This window comes from Elephas maximus, chromosome 13, assembly GCF_024166365.1.
Source record: "Elephas maximus indicus isolate mEleMax1 chromosome 13, mEleMax1 primary haplotype, whole genome shotgun sequence".
Taxonomy (NCBI): domain Eukaryota; kingdom Metazoa; phylum Chordata; class Mammalia; order Proboscidea; family Elephantidae; genus Elephas; species Elephas maximus.
Window position 1 is genome coordinate 73,895,936 of NC_064831.1, and position 17,998 is coordinate 73,913,933.

Sequence of the window (17,998 nt, forward strand, 5' to 3'; positions counted from 1 at the left end):
GACGTCAGATGACGCGTCCAGACGCGGAGCGCAAGCTCGGTTGAAGTCGGTGGGTTGTTCCGTCCTCTGAAGTAACGCCGTGGTGCTGTCATGGCCGACTCAAGGACCACCTGGGTAGGACCTGGTTGTTGCTAGGCCGACGGCCGCAGGGAGTGGGAAGAGGGCCGGGGGGCGTGCAGCGAGGTCTGAGAGGACGGCTTGGAGACGTCCGTCTTCTCAAAACCTCCCGTCTCGCTCCGTGGCGCTCTCCAGAAATCGAGGCCTGCCCCCTACAGCTGCCTGTTTTTTGTATATTTAGTTTCGTTTTTACTGTGTCTCTAGCCCCATAAACCCGTACCCGTTGCCGTCAAGTCGATTCCGACTCATAGCGACCCTGTAGGACAGAGTATAACTTCCCCATAGAGTTCCCAAGGAGCGCCTGGTGGATTTGAACTGCCAGCCTTTTGGTTAGCAGCTAACCGTCCAAGAGATTGAGAATTTACTGTGGACTGTTGGGGCTAGGAAGATAAATTAAAAATGAAAGATGCCGTCAAAGAGTTTAAGTAGGGAAGCCAAGACCTAACGATAAATAGCTGTAGTGCAAGATCTGAGCTAATTCAAACATCATTCAGTTGGATCAGAAGCTTTGTGGCCATTTGAGCTGCTGTACTTTGAAAAACCAAACCAAACCCGTTGCTGTCGAGTGGATTCCGACTCATAGCGACCCTCTAGGACGGAGTAGAACTGCCCTATAGGGTTTCCAAGGAGCGCCTGGTGGTTTCGAACTGCTGACCTTTTGGTTAGCAGCTGTAACTCTTAACCACTGCGCCACCAGCGTTTCTGCACCTCAAAAAGTGGGTAGGATTTGAACGTGCTGTCAGCATTCTAGGCAAAACAAACATCACAAGACAGCGCTGGTTGCATTGAAAAATAAATTAGGATAGAGCAAGAAGGATCTTGATTGCAGCCTGAAGAGTTTGGACTCTATTCACTGTATAAAATAAGGGGCAAATCAAAACGATTCAGCAGGGGACTTGTGCTTTGAAAATTTTGTTAGCTGTCTGAGACAAATCTCTTTATGTTACTCATTCCAGTTACGTACCCTTAAATCCTATTTGCTGAGCGTGTGTTGTGCTTTTTCATCCCGGTGTCTGCTCACACTGCCCTCTCTGCCTGGAATGTCACCGTCAAGCTGCACGGTTTTCACCTGTCCATTTTCTGTTGTGGACGTTGTTCTATACCATAGGGAGGAAAAAGAGTTGTTCAACTTATTTTATAACATTAGCATCCCTGGGTACCTCACCTCAACAAAGATAGCACAAGAGGACACTACACACCAAACTCACAGAGATATAAATATAGCATAGATATTAAAAGATTAGTAAATGTTAGAAATGATCTAACATTAGAAAATATGTTACTGTAACTCCTTAATAGTGTAGAGGGTTATATTACCATCTCAATGGATAGCAAAACATTTTAGAAAAAATTCAATCGTTTGATTTAAAAGAAAAAAACTTGGAGCAAAATGGAAATCAATAAATAGTAACTTGATAAAAAGCACTTCCCAGAAATCTAGTAAACATCATATTTAATGATAAAACATTAGAAGCATTCCCATTACAGTCAGGAAAAAGCAAGACTTTTACTTCTAATATTCAACGTTGTGCTGGATTTTCTAGCCAATACAATAACACAAGAAAAAGAAAAATACTAGGAAAGGGAGAAGTGAAAATATCATAATTTGCAGATGATATGATTGTCTTTCTAGAAGAATATGAGAGAATGAAATGACAAACTATTACAGCTAATAAGATAATTCAGCAAGGTGGCTAAATAACATATAAAAACATATTTTACTTATACACCAGTAATAAAATAGAAAAAAAAGTCCCCATTCAAAGATACCAAATTGAACTGAACATCTATTATTTTCTTTCTAGCTTTATTTTAGTATTATGAGAATTAGGTTCTATACTTTTTAATTAAGGTTTTCTTCTTTGTCAAGTACATGATCAATGTACCCCATATTGCATAGACATAGAAAAAATTATATCCTCTACTTACAATTGAAAGGTTCTATGCCTCATTACGTCAGGTTTGTTGGTTTTAGTATTCAAGCTTATTGGTTTTAGAATTCCATTCCCTGATACGTTTCCTAGATCAGTCTAATTCTAACAGAGATGTTAAATTTTCCAACTTAATCATACTTTAAACAAGTTTTTGCATTTCCAAAAGGTTTTCTTAACGTAAGGAAGTTCCAGGTTAGGACCATTGCCTCTTATCTCACATCCTTGGGTTTTCTTCCTCCACATCCCTGCCTCCTTCCCTAATCAGATGGTAAGTATTGAGCTCCTATGGTATACCTCCATTTCTTCCTATACTGTAACTCGTTAAAATTTTAGAATTATGGAATAAAACTTTGGCATCAAGTTCAAAAGTCTTGCTTTATAGATAAAACAAGCACACAGTATTATCTCAGTCATATTACCTAGGTGAGCTTTATCTAAAGGATTCCCATCATTTTTGTATCTGTAAAATTTAGCCATTGTTTGGACTCTTGTTTCTCTCAATGCTAATTTGAATCTGAGAGGGAGATCGACACCTGGATGGAAAGAGGAGGCCATAACACTTTTCTCAGTGTGATGGGTGGAGTGGAGAGCCTGGATCCTCAATGTGTAAGGATGTTTTTGAAATTAATTCAAGACATATATGTAAACATAGGGGCATTAGGGAGGCAAGTGAAGAGAAAGGAAACCCAGTACAATAGAAGAGCACTCTGGGACAAGTCACTTGAATGCTGTGTCCTGTGCTCCACTGATGTTAGAGTAAAGGATGTAGGATTCTTTCTCTGCAAGTGCATCCTCCTCCTCCACCTCACCAGGAAAATGAAGACCACTGGATAGTCAGCCCTGCCCCAGCCCCAATTTCCAACGTTGAAATCTTATTCTACATTGCTTCCACTCGCTCCTTACTTCCTTCACCTTTCCAGAGGGAAGAGGGCCTTCTCCTCTGTCCGAAGCTAGATTTTTTTTCTCCCGCGAAGATGGTGTACCTTGCCCTCTCATCCTCACTTGGCTTTGCTTCATTAACTAATGTATATTTTGTTGTCCTCTTGAGAGCCCAACCCAAAGAATACTTATCCCTAGATTTCTTCTGGCATTTGAAGTGGCTAACTAATCCTTTTTTAAGAACAGCTGTATTCAGCTATAATTTATGTACCATACAATCCACCCTCTTAAAGTGTACAATTCAATGGCTGTTAGTATATTCACAGGTATATGCCACCATCATGGCAGCCTATTTTAGAACATTTTCATCACCACAAAGAGAAACTCCTTTATCATCCCCTCCCCACCCATCCTGAGCCGTAGGCAACCACTAATCTACTTTCTGTATCTCTAGATTTGCCTCTTCTGAACATTTCATATAAATGGAATAATACAATATGTGACCTTTTGTGTCTGGTTTTTTTCACTTAGGATAATATTTCCAAGTTTCATCCATGTTGTAGTGTGTATCAGAACTTCATTTCTTTTTACAGCTGGATAATATTCCATTATATTTTATCTACTCATCAGTTGATGGACATTTTGGTTGTTTTTACCTTTGGGCTATTGTGAATAGTGCTTCTACAAACACTCACGTACAAGTTTTCGTTTAGACCTATGTTTTTATTTTCGTGGGTATACACCTAGGAGTGGAATTGCTGGATTATATGGTAGTGCTATGTTTAACTTGATGAGGAGCCACCAAAATGTTTTCCAAAGCAGCTGCAGCATTTTACATTCCCACCGGCAATGTGCAAGTCTTCTAGTTTATTTTTTTTCATGTTTCAGGTGATCAGTAAGCCCTTTCATTCTAAAGACTCTTGCCCCTCAACTCTGAGAAATTCTCTGTCTTTTTTATCATTCCCTTTTATTATATATATTCTGGAATTTCCATTAACTCAAGTTTGGACTTCCTGATTGATTTTCTCTTTTTTCTTCTGTTCTATCTCTTTCTTTTTGTTCTGTTTTTTTTTGAGATTTCTTCAATTTTTGTCCTTATACCTTTCTGTTGATTTAATTTCAGCACTAGTTTCAACTTTTAGGAGCTCTTGTTCTTTGTTACTCTTTCATGGTATCCTGTTATTGTTTTAAGGGAACAACTCTCTCTTTCCCTGTATGTTCTCTTATGTTCCCTGAATTAACTGTGTCCTTCAGGGTCTGTTTTCTTAATCTTTATTCTATACTGAAATCTTTTCTCAAATGTCTAGGGGATGGAGATCTTGACTGTTCATGTTTAAGAATAAGACAGTAAACAGATCATGAGTTTTCTGTACATGGGTGGGGTTCGTCAACTGGCCAAGATGATGGAGCAGGACAGCTGGCATTTCCTTTAAATGGAAGAATGCAAGGTATTTCTATGGAGCCATTAAATTTATCTAGAAAATAACTTTTCAGTGTTTTATGTGTATATGTGTTTTGGGAAGCTCTGGATGTTCTCTGCTTCTCTTACCACACACTCGATCCTTGGGGTTGATACTTGGCTGTATGACATTCTGCATGCAGGAGTAGGACAGAGACAACTTTTTCGTGTGTAGATTCTCAGTCCTATATCTCATTCTTGTACTCAGTTGCCCCTGGTATTTTCTTGTTCTGGATCTTTCTAGGGTTCTGTAGGGTGAATTGGTTTCATCCTTGGTTGTATCTTATAACCGCCTCAACTTCTTCTACTTTCTACTAACAGTTATTACTCCCCCACCTTTCTATCTTCTAGAATTTTTTTTAACCCTCTTTTTCACTGATGGTCCTTTTCCCATTCTCTTATTTAGATCTTTATGTCTCTTTTATTTCTTAAGTATTATTTTAGAGGGGTCATAGGAGAGTGATCAGCTACTAACCTACAGATTGGTGTTTTGAAGTATACAAAACATTACTAACAATGCAGAAGAGAAACTAGATAACTGGGAGCTCCTAAAAATCAAACACCTATGCTCATCCAAAGACTTCACCAAAAGAGTAAAAAGATTACCTATAGACTGGGAAAAGTTTTTAGCTATGACATTTCCCGTCAGCATCTGATCTCTAAAATCTACACGATACTATAAAAACTCAACTACAAAAAAAGAAAAATAACCCAATTTAAAAATGGGCAAAGGATATGAACAGGCGCTTCACTAAAGAAGACATTCAGGTAGCTAACAGATACATGAGGAAATGCTCACGATCATTACCCATTAGAGAAATGCAAATCAAAACCACAATGAGATTCCATCTCACTCCAACAAGGCTGGCACTAATCCAAAAAACACAAAATAATAAATGTTGGAGAGGTTGTAGAGAGACTGGAACACTTATACACTGCTGGTAGGAATGTAAAATGGTACAACCACTTTGGAAATTGATTTGGCGCTTCCTTAAAAAACTAGAAATAGATTTACCATACAATCCAGCAATCCCACTCCTTGGAATATATCCTAGAGAATTAAGAGCCTTTACACGAACAGATATATACACACCCATGTTCATTGCAGCACTGTTTACAATAGCAAAAAGATGGAAACAGCCAAGGTGCCCATCAACAGATGAATGGATAAATAAATTATGGTATAGTCACTCAATGGAATACTACGCATCAATAAAGAACAATGATGAATCCGTGAAACATTTCATAACACGGAGGAATCTGGAAGGCATTATGCTGTGTGAAATTAGTCAGTTGTAAAAGGACAAATATTGTACAAGATCACTATTATAATAACTGGAGAAACAGTTTAAACAGAGAAGAAAATATTCTTTGATGGTTACGAGAAGGGGGAGGGAGCCCACGAGAAGAGGGAGGGAGGGTGAGAGAGGTGTTTTCACTAATAAGATAGTAGTTAGGAATTATTTTAGGTGAAGGGAAAGACAACACAATACAGGGGAGGTCAGTACAACTGTACTAACCCAAAAGCAAAGAAGTTTCCTGAATAAACTGAATTCTTCAAAGGCCAGTGTAGCAGGGGTAAGGGTTTGGGGACCATGGTTTCAGGGGATGTCTAAATCAATTGGCTTAATAAAATCTATTAAGAAAACATTCTGCATCCCACTTTGAAGAGTGACATCTGGGGTCTTAAACGCCAGCAAGCAGCCATCTAAGATGCATCAATTGGTCTCAACCCACCTGGATCAAAGGAGAATGAAGAACACAAAGGACACAAGGTAATTATGAGCCCAAGAGACAGAAAGAGCCACATGAACCAGAGACTACCTCATCCTGAGACCAGAAGAACTAGATGGTGCCCGGCTATAACCGATGACTGCCCTGACAGGGAACACAACAGATAACCCCTGAGGGAGCAGGAGAGCAGTGGGATGCAGACCCCAAATTCTCATAAAAAGACCAGACTTAATGGTCTGAGACTAGAAGGACTCCAGAGGTCATGGTCCCCAGACCTTCTGTTAGCCCAAGACAGGAACTATTCCCAAAGCCAACTCTTCAGACATGGATTGGACTGGACAATGGGTTGGAGAGGGATGCTGGTGAGGAGTGAGCTGCTTCTTTCATCAGGTGGATAGTTGAGACTATGTTGGCATCTCCTGCCTGGAGGGGAGATGAGACAGTTGAGACTATGTTGGCATCTCCTGCCTGGAGGGGAGATGAGAGGGTAGAGGGGGTTAAAAGCTGGCGAAATGGACATGAAAAGAGAGAGTGGAGGGAAAGAGTGGGCTGTCTCATTAGGGGGAGAGTAATCGGGAGTATGTAGCAAGGTGTATATGGGTTTTTGTGTGAGAGACTGACGATTTGTAAACTTTCACTTAAAGCACAATAAAAACTATTAAAAAAAAGAATTATTTTAGGTGAGGGGAAAGACAACGCAATATAGGCGAGGTCAGCACAACTGAACTAAACTAAAAGCAAAGAAGTTTCCTGAATAAACTGAATGCTTCAAAGGCCAGTGTAGTAGGGGTGGGGCTTTGGGGACCATGGTTTCAGGGGACATCTAAGTCAATTGGCAAAATAAAATCTATCAAGAAAAAATTCTGCATCCCACTTTGGAGAGTGGCTTCTGGGGTCTTAAATGCTAACAAGCGGCCATCTAAGAGGCATCAATGGGTCTCAATCCACCTGGAGCAAAGGAGAATGAAGAACACCGAAGACATAAAGTAATTATGAGTCCAAGAGACAGAAAGGACCACATAAACCAGAGACTACATCAGCCTGAGACCAGAACTAGATGGTGCCTGGCTACAACTGATGACTGCCCTGACAGGGAACACAACAGAGAATCTCTGAGGGAGCAGGAGAGCAGTGGGATGCAGACTCCAAATTCTCATAAAAAGACCAGACTTATTGGTCTGACTGAGACTAGAAGGACCCCAGAGGTCATGGTCCCCAGACCTTCTGTTAGCCCAAGACAGGAACCATTCCCAAAGCTAACTCTTCAGACAGGGATTGGACTGGACTATGGGATAGAAAATGATACTGTTGAGGAGTGAGCTTCTTGAATCAAGTAGACACATGAGACTATGTTGGCATCTCCTGTCTGGAGGGGAGAAGAGAGGGTAGAGGGGGTCAGAAGCTAGCTGAATGGACACGAAAATGGAGAGTGGAGGGAAGGAATGTGTTGTCTTGTTAGGGGGAGAACAATTAGGAGTATATAGCAAAAAATATATATATAGCAAGGTGTATATAAATTTTTGTATGACTGACTGACTCGATTTGTAAACTTAAAGCACAATAAACATTAAAAAAAAAAAAAGATTGGTATTTTGAACTCACCCAGGAGCTCCACAAAAGAAAGCCTGGAAACTGCTTCTGTAAAGATTACAGCTAAGAAAACCCTGTGGAGCAGTTCTACTCTGTAACACATGGGGTTTGCTATGAGTCGGAATCGACTCGACAGCAGTGGGTTTTATTTAGGAAAGTGAGAAGATAAATAATGTTTTCAATCTTCCAAGTATAATAAGGCATTCCTAAATCATTACTTTTTAGAAATGATTAAAAACAAAAGTCCATCAAATGAGCCCTGGTGATGCAGTGGTTAAGCACTTGACTGCTAACCAAAAGGTCAGTGGTTCAAACCCACCAGTGGCTCTGTGGGAGAAAAGACCTGGCGATCTGCTCCTGTAAAGATTGCAGCCTAGGAAACTCTATAGGGCAGTTCTACTCTGTCACACAGGGTTGCCAGGAGTGGGAATCAACTTGACAGCATGCAACAACAACAAAAGTCCACAGTGGAATACTAGGCATTCATTAAAAATGATGGGGATTGAATTTTTGGCATCAATAACTAGGCAACATACAGTATTTTTAAAAAAACTGTTACAGAGGAAGAAATTATAAAAATATAAATTACACACATAAACATGAGGGAGGGGAACCAACCAGTTACAACAGTGATTATAGCTGAGGGGAATCCCAGTTCTTTGTTTTTATTTTTTTACACATCTCTGTATCTTCTCAACTCTTTTACATTTGGCATGTTTTAATAGCCAGTATATATATCTATAAATCTGTTTTTGAAGTAATGAATATCCTTGTGCAGAAAATTTTGTGTATATCTTGTTTTAAGGCTGCTTCCTTAGGATAAGTACCCAGATGTAAAGCTATTGGTCAAAAAAATAAATAGTTTTGAAGCTTTTTATACATATTTTCAAATTTTGTCTCATGAAAAACTGCAAATATATATTCACCAGCAATGTTTGACAGTGCCCAGTTTCCTAGACTGTCACTGGAACTATTTGGAAAACAGCCTCAGTTTTAAGTAACATTTATTTGTGATTACAAACAAATCTGAATTTACATGTTTATTGCCAGATGTTAATTATTTTAATTGTGTGTTAATGTTTTTCTTTTGCCTAATTTTCTCTTCAGTTTTTCACCCAGCATTTCACTTTTTTTAAACTTTTCTGTAAGGCTTTTAAAATAGTGTTTTGAAAATACTAACAAAGAGAATATTTGTCTTATTAAGTCTTCCCCAAGTTTGCTTTGTATTGTGTTCATAGTGATTTTTTTTTTTAAGTAGGAAACCTGTAAGTGTGTGGGTAGAAGTATCTATCAGTCTTGTCTTTTGTGGTTTTATTCTTTGATTTTTTGCTTTTGTTTCTATGCCATGAAAGTGTTTTTCACTTAAAAATCAGATGATGGTGGCAGTAACCAAAATGTATTTAGCACTTAACTTTGCGTTAGTTCATTTAATCCTCATAACCCTGTGAGGTGGGCATTATTATCTCCATTTTATAGATCAGGAGACTGAGGTAGAGAGGTTAAATGACTTACTCAAAGTAACACAGCTAGTGGGTGGTAGATTCAAGATTTGAACCCAGATAAATGCTCAGTTACATTTGTCTTCTAGTTCGTTTCTTCAGTCATTTGCCAAATGTTCCTACTATATGCCTGGTACTGCTCTACGCTCTGGGATCCTATAGTGAGCAAGACAGAGTTTTGTGGAGTCTTGTTCTGGTGGAGGAGACAGATACTATACAAACAGCACATACACTGGAACTCTTTTCCCAGTCTCAGGCCTTTACAATAGTGACACATTTCCACACTGAGCCCTCTTAGACTTTAGGCATTACAGATTTGGGGCTTATATTTGAAACTCCTCTTTGCTTTACCTGTTTATGTGTTGTGGGGTTTTCTGTTTCATTCTCTTCAGCAGCAGCCAAGCAAAAGCATATGTCTCCTGACCAGCTGTGATGATTAAGGTTATGTGTCAACTTGGCTAGGCCATGATTCTCAATGGTTTGGCAGATACTGTGTAATCAGCCTCCATTTTATGATCTGATTCGAGCAGCCAATCAGTTGAAAGGGGAGTTTCCTTGGTGGTGTGGCCTGTATCTAGTATATATGGATATTCTGGCAAAGTTCGCTCTTTCTTGATCCTGTATCCAACTCGTCATCCTCTGACTTTTTGTTCTTGGAAAGTGAGCCAGCAATCATCCACCTGACCTGCAGATTTTGGGATTTGCCAGCTCCCACAACCCCGTGTGCAGCAGCATTCTGCCTGACCTGCTGATTTTGGATTCATCTGTCCCTGCAACCACGTGAGTCAGGAGAAGCCTCCAGCCTGACGCCTGACCCACAGATTTGGGACTTGCCAGCCTGCACAACTGTGTAAGCCATTTCCTTGAAATAAATCTGTCTATATATTTATATATATGTTTCACTGGTTTTGCTCCTCTAGAGAACCCAGCCTAAGACACCAGCCGTAATGTTGGCCTCTCCAGGGCCCTCCTTTGCAGTCTCACTCATGAAACATTACGTCGTCATTTCTGGTTGCTTTCTGCAAGGCAAGTCTCATCTTCATGGCACTAAAGAAGTTGCTTCTTCCAAACTGATTTTTGTACACACTCTAAAGGTTTGTTTTGGTTTTAGCTCTTTTTATTGTAAAAAATGATGTTATCAAACAATATCATTAATATCACATGCCAGCAAAATTTTTCTGAAGATCATTCAGAAGCAGCTGCAGCAGTATATCGACAGGGAACTGCCAGAAATTCAGGCCAAATTCAGAAGAGGACGTGGAACCAGCGATATCATTGCTGATGTCAGATGGATCCTGGCTGAAAGCAGAGAATACCAGAAGGATGTTTACCTGTGTTTTACTGACTATGCAAAGGCATTTGACTGTGTGGATCATAACAAATTATAGATAATATTGAGAAGAATGGGAATTCCAGAACACCTAATTGTGCTCATGAGGAACCTGTACATAAATCAAGATGCAGTTGTTTGGACAGTACAAGGGGATACTGATTGGTTTAAAGTCAGGAAAGGTGTGTGTCAGGGTTGTATCCTTTCACCTTTCACCATAGCAGCTCTGTATGCTGAGCAAATAATCCAAGAAGCTGGACTATATGAAGAAGAATGGGGCATCAGGATTAAAGGAAGGCTCATTAACGACCTGCATTATGCAGAAGACACAACCTTACTTGCTGAAAGTGAAGAAGACTTGAAGCATTTACTAATGAAGATCAAAGACCACAGCCTTCAGTATGGATTACACCTCAACATAAAGAAAACAAAAACCCTTACAACTGGACCAATAAGCCACCTCATGATAAATGGAGGAAAGACTGAAGTTGTCAAGGATTTCATTTTACTTGGATCTGCAATCAATACCCACAGAAGCAGCAGTCAAGAAGTTAAAAAATGCTTTGCATTGGCAAATCTGCTGCAAAGGACCTCTTTAAAGTGATGAAAAGCAAAGATGTCACGTTGAGGGCAAAGGTGCACGTGACCCAAGCCATGGTATTTTCAAGTGCATCATATGCATGTGAAAGCTGGGCAACGAATAAGGAAGATCGAAGAAGAAACTGATGCCTTTGAATTGTGGTATTAGCAAAGAATATTGAAATACCATGGACTGCCAAAAGAATGAACAAATCTGTCTTGGAGGAAGTACAACCAGAATGATCCTTAGAAGCAAAGGTGGCAAGACTGCATCTTACATACTTTGTACATGTTGTCAAGAGGGATCAATCCCTGGAGAAGAACCTCATGCTTGGTAAAGTACAGGGTCAGTGGAGAAGAGGAAGACCCTCAATGAGGTGGATTGACACGGTGGCCGCAACAATGTCCTTGAGCGTAACAGCGGTTGTGGGGATGGTGTGAGACCAGGCAGTGTTTTGTTCTGTTGTGCATGGGGTCACTGTGAGTCGGAGCTGACTCGATGGCACCTAACAACAACAACATCGTAAAAAAATTCTTTTTCTCTCTGGTTTGCTTTCTTATAGATAGTTATCAGAAGAATCACTTTAATTAATATTTGGAGCCCTTCTTTATCCACTCCATAAAAATGTGACAGTTAAAACAATAAATTCCTAAACTCAGTTCATCAGATTTTAAAATGATTTGTCTTCTGGTTGAGGCAGTATAGGGAGGGAACCAAGAGTTAGGGATTTAACCTCAGATTGTCTAAACTCAAATTGTAGCTGTACAACATCTTACCAATGTAACCTTAGTCTAGTTGAGGAGCTAGACCCAGTTCTCTCAGCTATATATGAAGACTAAGTGAAACTATCCATGTAAGCACATGGCACAGTGCTGGCACATAACAAGTTCTCAAGTTTTGCTTATTGCTATCATTGCTGCAATTACAAGAAGGAATATTGCTGAATATGCACAATTTTATTATTGCCGTACAGGACAGAGCTTTGAAAGTCCCAGGTGAGAAATAAAAGGAAGTAATGATGATAGGGAATCCCTGGATGGTGCAAAAGGCTAACGTGCTCAGCTGCTAGCTGAAAGATTGGAGGTTGAAGTCTATCCAGAGGCACCTCAGAAGAAAGGCCTGGCAAGCTATTCTGGAAAATCAGTTATCAAAAACCCTATGGAGCAGAGTTTTACTGTGACATACCTGGGTTCACCATGAGTTAGAGTCAATTCAATGGCAACTGATGGTGGTGGTGGAGTGATGACAGACCATGAGAGATGGGTTAGGAACACAGGTGGAAGTAAAGAATGCAAAGATACTGAGGTTGATGCTTTTCCAGTGTCTGTCTGTGCTTGCCCTCTGTACAGTTCTGTGTCATCTGGAAACAGATAACTGCAGTGAACTGGCAACTGTTCTCTCAAGCAACAGCAACCTGACCCACTTGAATTTGGGTGCAAGTTTTGTGCAAGATAGAAAATCCCAAAGAGTCTCCAAGAAAATTTCTAGAGCTAATAGAGGAATTTAACAAAGTTGAAGGTTACGAAGTCAACAAACTAAAATTAACTGAGTTTCTAACTTGTGCTCATCAAAAGAGTAAAAAGACAACCTACATACTGGGGAAAAAAATTGGGCTACGACAAATCCCATCAGTGTCCAGTCTCTGAAATCTACAAGATACTGCAAAACCTCAACAACAAAAAGACAAATAACCCAATTAAAAAATGGGCAAAGGCATCTAAGATGCATCAGTTGGTCTCAACCCACCTGGAGCAAAGGAGAATGAAGAACCAAAGACACAAGGAAAATATGAGTGCAAAAGAAAGAAAAGGCCACATAAACCAGAGACTCCTTCAGCCTGAGACCAGAAGAACTAGATGGTGCCTAGCTACCGCCAATGACTGCCCTGACAGGGAACACAACAGAGAACCCCTGATGGGGCAGAATAAAAGTGGCATGCAGACCTCAAATTCTATTCAAAAGACCAGACTTAATGGTCTGACTGAGACTGAAGGGACCCCAAAGGTCATGGCCCCTGGACTCTCTGTTAGCCCAAAACTAAAACCATTCTTGAAGCTAACCTTTCAGACAAAGATTAGACTGGACTGTAAGACACAAAATGATACTGGTGAGGAGTGTACTTCCTAGCTCAAGTAGACACATGAGACTATGTGGGCAGCTCCTGTCTGGAGATCAGATGAGAAGGCAGAGGGGGACAGGATCTGGTTGAATAGACACGGGAAATACAGGGTGGAGAGAAGAAGTGTGCTGTCACATAGTAGGCAGAGCAACTAGGGTCACATAACAATGTGGGTATAAGTTTTTGTATGAGAAACTGACTTGAATTGTAAACTTTCACTTAAAGCACAATTTTTTAAAAATGGGCAAAGAATATTAACAAGCACTTAACCAAAGAAGACATTCAGGTGGCTACCAGATACATGAGGAAATGGTCATGATCATTAGCCATTAGAGAAATGCAAATCAAAATTACAACGAGATACCGTCTAACCCCAACAAGGCTAGCATTAATCCAAAAACACAATAAATGTTGGTGAGGTCGTGGAGAGACTAGAACACTTATACACTGCTGGTGGGAATGTGAAATGGTACAACCACTTTGGAAATTGATTTGGCGCTTCCTTAAAAAACTAGAAATAGAAGTAGCATATGATCCTGCAATCCCACTCTTTGCAGTGTATCCTAGAGAAATAAGAGCTGTCACATGAATAGATATATGCACACCCATGTTCATTGCAACACTGTTCAAAATAGCAAAAAGATGGAAACAACCTAGGTGCCCATCAACAGATGAATGGATAAACAAATTGTGGTATATTCACACAATGGAACGCTACGCAATGATAACAACGAGCCTGCAAAACATCTCATAACATGGATGAATTTAGAAGGCATTATGCTGAGTGAAAATGGTCACCAAAGGACAAATATTGTATGAGACCACTATTATAAGAACTCAAGAAAAGGTTTAAACACAGAAGAAAACATTCTTTAATGGTTACAAGGGTGGGGAGGGAGGAAGAGAGGTATTCACTAACTAGATAGTAGGTAAGAATTATCTTAGGTGAAGGGAAGGGCAACACACAATACAGAAGTCAGCACAACTGGACTAAACCAAAAGCTAAGAAGTTTCCTGAATACAACCAAACACGTTGAGGGACAGAGCAGCAGGGGCAAGGGTCTGGGGACTATGGTTTCAGGGAACATCTAGTTCAATTGGCATAACTAAGTTTATTAAGAAAATGTTCTGCATCCCATTTTGGTGAGTGACATCTGGGGTCTTAAAAGCTGGTGAGCAGTCATCTAAGATAAATCAATTGGTCCCAATCCACCTGGAGCAAAGGAGAATGAAGAACACCAAAGACATGAGGAAAATATTAGCTCAAGAGACAGAAAGGGCCATATAAACCAGCGACTTTTCAGCCTCAGACCAGAAGAACTAGATGGTCCCCTGCTACCACCAATGACTTCCCTGACAGGGAACACAACAGAATCCCTGCTGGAGCAGGAGAAAAGTGTGGTGCAGAACTCAAATTCACATAAAAAGACCAGACTTAATGGTTTGACGAAGACTGGAGGGACCCTGGAAGACATGGCCCCCAGACTCTCTCTTAGCCCAGAACTGAAACCATTCCCGAAGCCAACTCTTCAAAGATTAGACTGGACTATAAGACATAAAATGATACTCATGAAAAGAGTGCTTCTTAGATCAAATAGGTACATGAGACTAAATGGGCAGCTCCTGTCCAGAGGCAAGATGAGAAGGCAAAAAGGGACAGGAGCTAGGACATGGGAAACCCAGGGTGGAAAGGAGGAGTGTGCTGCCACATTATAGGAAGAACAACTACAGTCACATAAGAATGTGTGTATAAATTTTTGTATGAGAAACTAACTTGAACTGTAAACTTTCACTTAAAGCACATACACACACAATTAGTTGAGTTTCTATATACCAGGAATGAGAAATCTGAAAGGGAAAATTTTCCATTTATGATAGCATCCAAGAGAATAAGATAGCTAAGAATGAATCTAACCAGGGACATGAAGTACTTATACAAAGAAAATTATAAAACACTGCTGGAAGAGATTAAAGAAGTTTTAAATAAATGGAAAGATGTCCATGTTCTTGGGTTGGAAGAATTAATATTGTTAAAATGTCGGTGCTACCCAAAGCGATTTATGGATTCAACTCCAATCCCAATCAAAATTCCTACAGCCTTCTTTACAGAAATGGAAAAACCAATTCTCAACTTTATATGGAATGACAAGAGGCCCTGAATAGCTAAAGCTATGTTGAAAGAGAAGACAAAGTAGGAGGACTCACACTTCCTGATTTTAAAACATATTATACAGCTACAGTAATCAAAAAGTCTGGTATTTAGTATTACAAAAGACACAGAGACCAATGGAATAGAATTGACAGCCCAGAAATATATCCACACATCTATGGTCAACTGGTTTTTGACAAGAGTGTTAAGTCCATTTGATGGGGAAAGAAGAGTCTCCTCAATAAATGGTGTTTGGAAAACTGGATTTCCACATGCAGAAAAATGAAACAGGATGCATGGCTCACCATACACAAAAACGAATTCAAATGGACTAAGGACCTAAATGTGCTAACTAAAACTGCAGAATTCTTAGAAGAAAAAGCAGGGGCAACACTCTCAGGCCTAACTTTAAACAATGGGTTATCTAATATAATAACAAAAGCACAAACAGCAAAACACAAAATAAATAAAATGGGACCTCATAAAAATTTAAAACTTTTGTTCATCATATGATTTTACCAAAACAGTGAAAAAACAAGCTACTGACTGAGAGAATATCTTCAGAAACTATATTTGATAAGAATATAATAACCAATATATATATATAAAACTTTGACAACAACAAAAAGACAAATAACCCAATTATAAAATGGGCAAAGGGCTTGAATAGACATTTCACCAAAGAGGACATTCAAATCCTTTGCCCATTTTATAATTGGGTTTTTTGTCTTTTTGTTGCTACCAACCACATGAAAAGATGCTCAACATCATTAGGTATTGGAGAGATACAAATCAAAACCATAATGCAATACCATTTCACTCCCACTAGGATGGCCAAGATTTAAAAAAAAAAAACACAGAAAATAACAAATGTATGTGAGGATGTTGGGAAATTTGAACCCTTATCCATTGCTGATGGGAATGCAAAGTGGTACAGCTACTGTGGAAAACAGTGTGGTGGTTCCTAAAAAAACTAAAAATAGAACTACTGTATGACCCAGAAATTCCACTTCTAGGCATATACCCAAAAGACCTGAAAGCAGAGACTTGTACACCAATGTTCATTGCAGCACACAGTGTTCATTACAGCCAAAATGCCTGTCAATAGATGAATGGATAAAGAAAATGTGGTACATACATGCAATGGAATTCTACTAAGCCAGTAGCAAATACGAAGTCTTGGTTCATCTAATGATATGGATGGACCTTGAAGACATTATGCTGAATGAAATAAGTGAGTCACAAAAGGACAAATATTGTATGACCTCACTTATATAAAAAGACAAGAAAAGGCAAATGTGTTGAGATCAAAGTTTATCAGTGGTTTCCAGGGGCAGGAGAGGGAGGTAAGGGGAGGAATTAACGGTGATGGAAAAACTGCATTAATTAAGGGTAGGGTTGCACAGCCGATTATTGTAATTGCTGTCAGTAAGTTATACACCTCTAAAAAGTTGAACTGGCAAAAGTTGTGTGATACATTTATGAAGACAAAAAAAAAATTAGCTGCTGAAGCTGGTATGTACACAGTTAAAAACCTCATTGGATTTGGTTCCTTGATTTGGAGGTTTACGGTCATGGTTTCGTGGGACATTCCAGTTGATTGACCTAATAACGTGTTTAATGCTTCTGTTCCACCTCCTAGTTCATTGTATAGTGCCTGGAGTCTTAAGAGCATGCAAGCAGCCATCCAATTGGTCTCGTCGACTTGCCTGAAGCAACAGAGGAAGAAGGAGTGTCAGGAATAGGAGGATTTGGAATGTACGGCTAATTGCCTCCATGAACAACTGCCTCGTTTGCCATGAGACCAGAAGAACTGAATGGTGCCCAGCTACCGATACTGAACATTTTGATCAAAGATTCTATACAAGAATCCTGATCAAACAGGGAAAATGCACAACGAGTTTCAAATTCTCGTGTACTGCAGACATTCTGGAGCCAGGGGGCTGAATGAATCCCTGAAACTACTGCCCTGAGGTCATCTTTAAAATTTAAACCAAAAATATCCCTGAAGTCTTAAAACCAAACAGTAGTTTAGCTTAACTAGTAAGAAAGGTCTCCCTTGAGCATTATGATCTTTTAAGAACTATCTATATGGGATCAAATTGACAACAGCAACTTGAAAGATTAGGTGGGAACCTTAGAGGGCAGTGAGTTTATGTTCATGGGGGAAGAACAACTCAGAAAAGGAGGATGAGAATGGTTGTACAACTTGAGGAATGTACTCAATGTCACTGAATTGTAGAAACTGTTGAATTGGTATATGTTTTGCTGTGTTTATTCGAAACAATGAAATAAATAAAATAAAAATGGTTTCCCCGTATGCATGTAGAGTAAGACTTACATTCCAATTTTGTTGAATTTTGACTATTTTTAACATTAGCAACTTCTACAGTATAAGAAAAGATTTAATTTGACCTTGATCCTTGAAGAATTCATCTTTTAGTGGCTACAGGTTTAGTGATATAGGATTGTAATTTCTACTCTATGGGTCCAATCTCATTTTTTAGTTCTGAAGTAAAAAATATTTATAAAAATATAGTTTTATAAGTGTTACATAAAGCCCTGGTGGCACAGTGGTTAAGAGCTCAGGCTGCTAACCAAGAGGTCA

At 39.5% G+C, this 17,998-nt stretch overlaps 1 long non-coding RNA gene across 1 annotated transcript; it reads left to right on the forward strand.

The window, feature by feature from the left end:
- The first annotated feature begins 26 nt into the window (after positions 1–26).
- On the forward strand, positions 27–17,702 carry LOC126057176 (uncharacterized). The gene is made up of 3 exons (XR_007512443.1): positions 27–114; positions 9,874–10,062; positions 17,033–17,702. It is a non-coding gene; the product is annotated as an uncharacterized LOC126057176 (long non-coding RNA).
- The last annotated feature ends 296 nt before the right edge of the window (positions 17,703–17,998 follow it).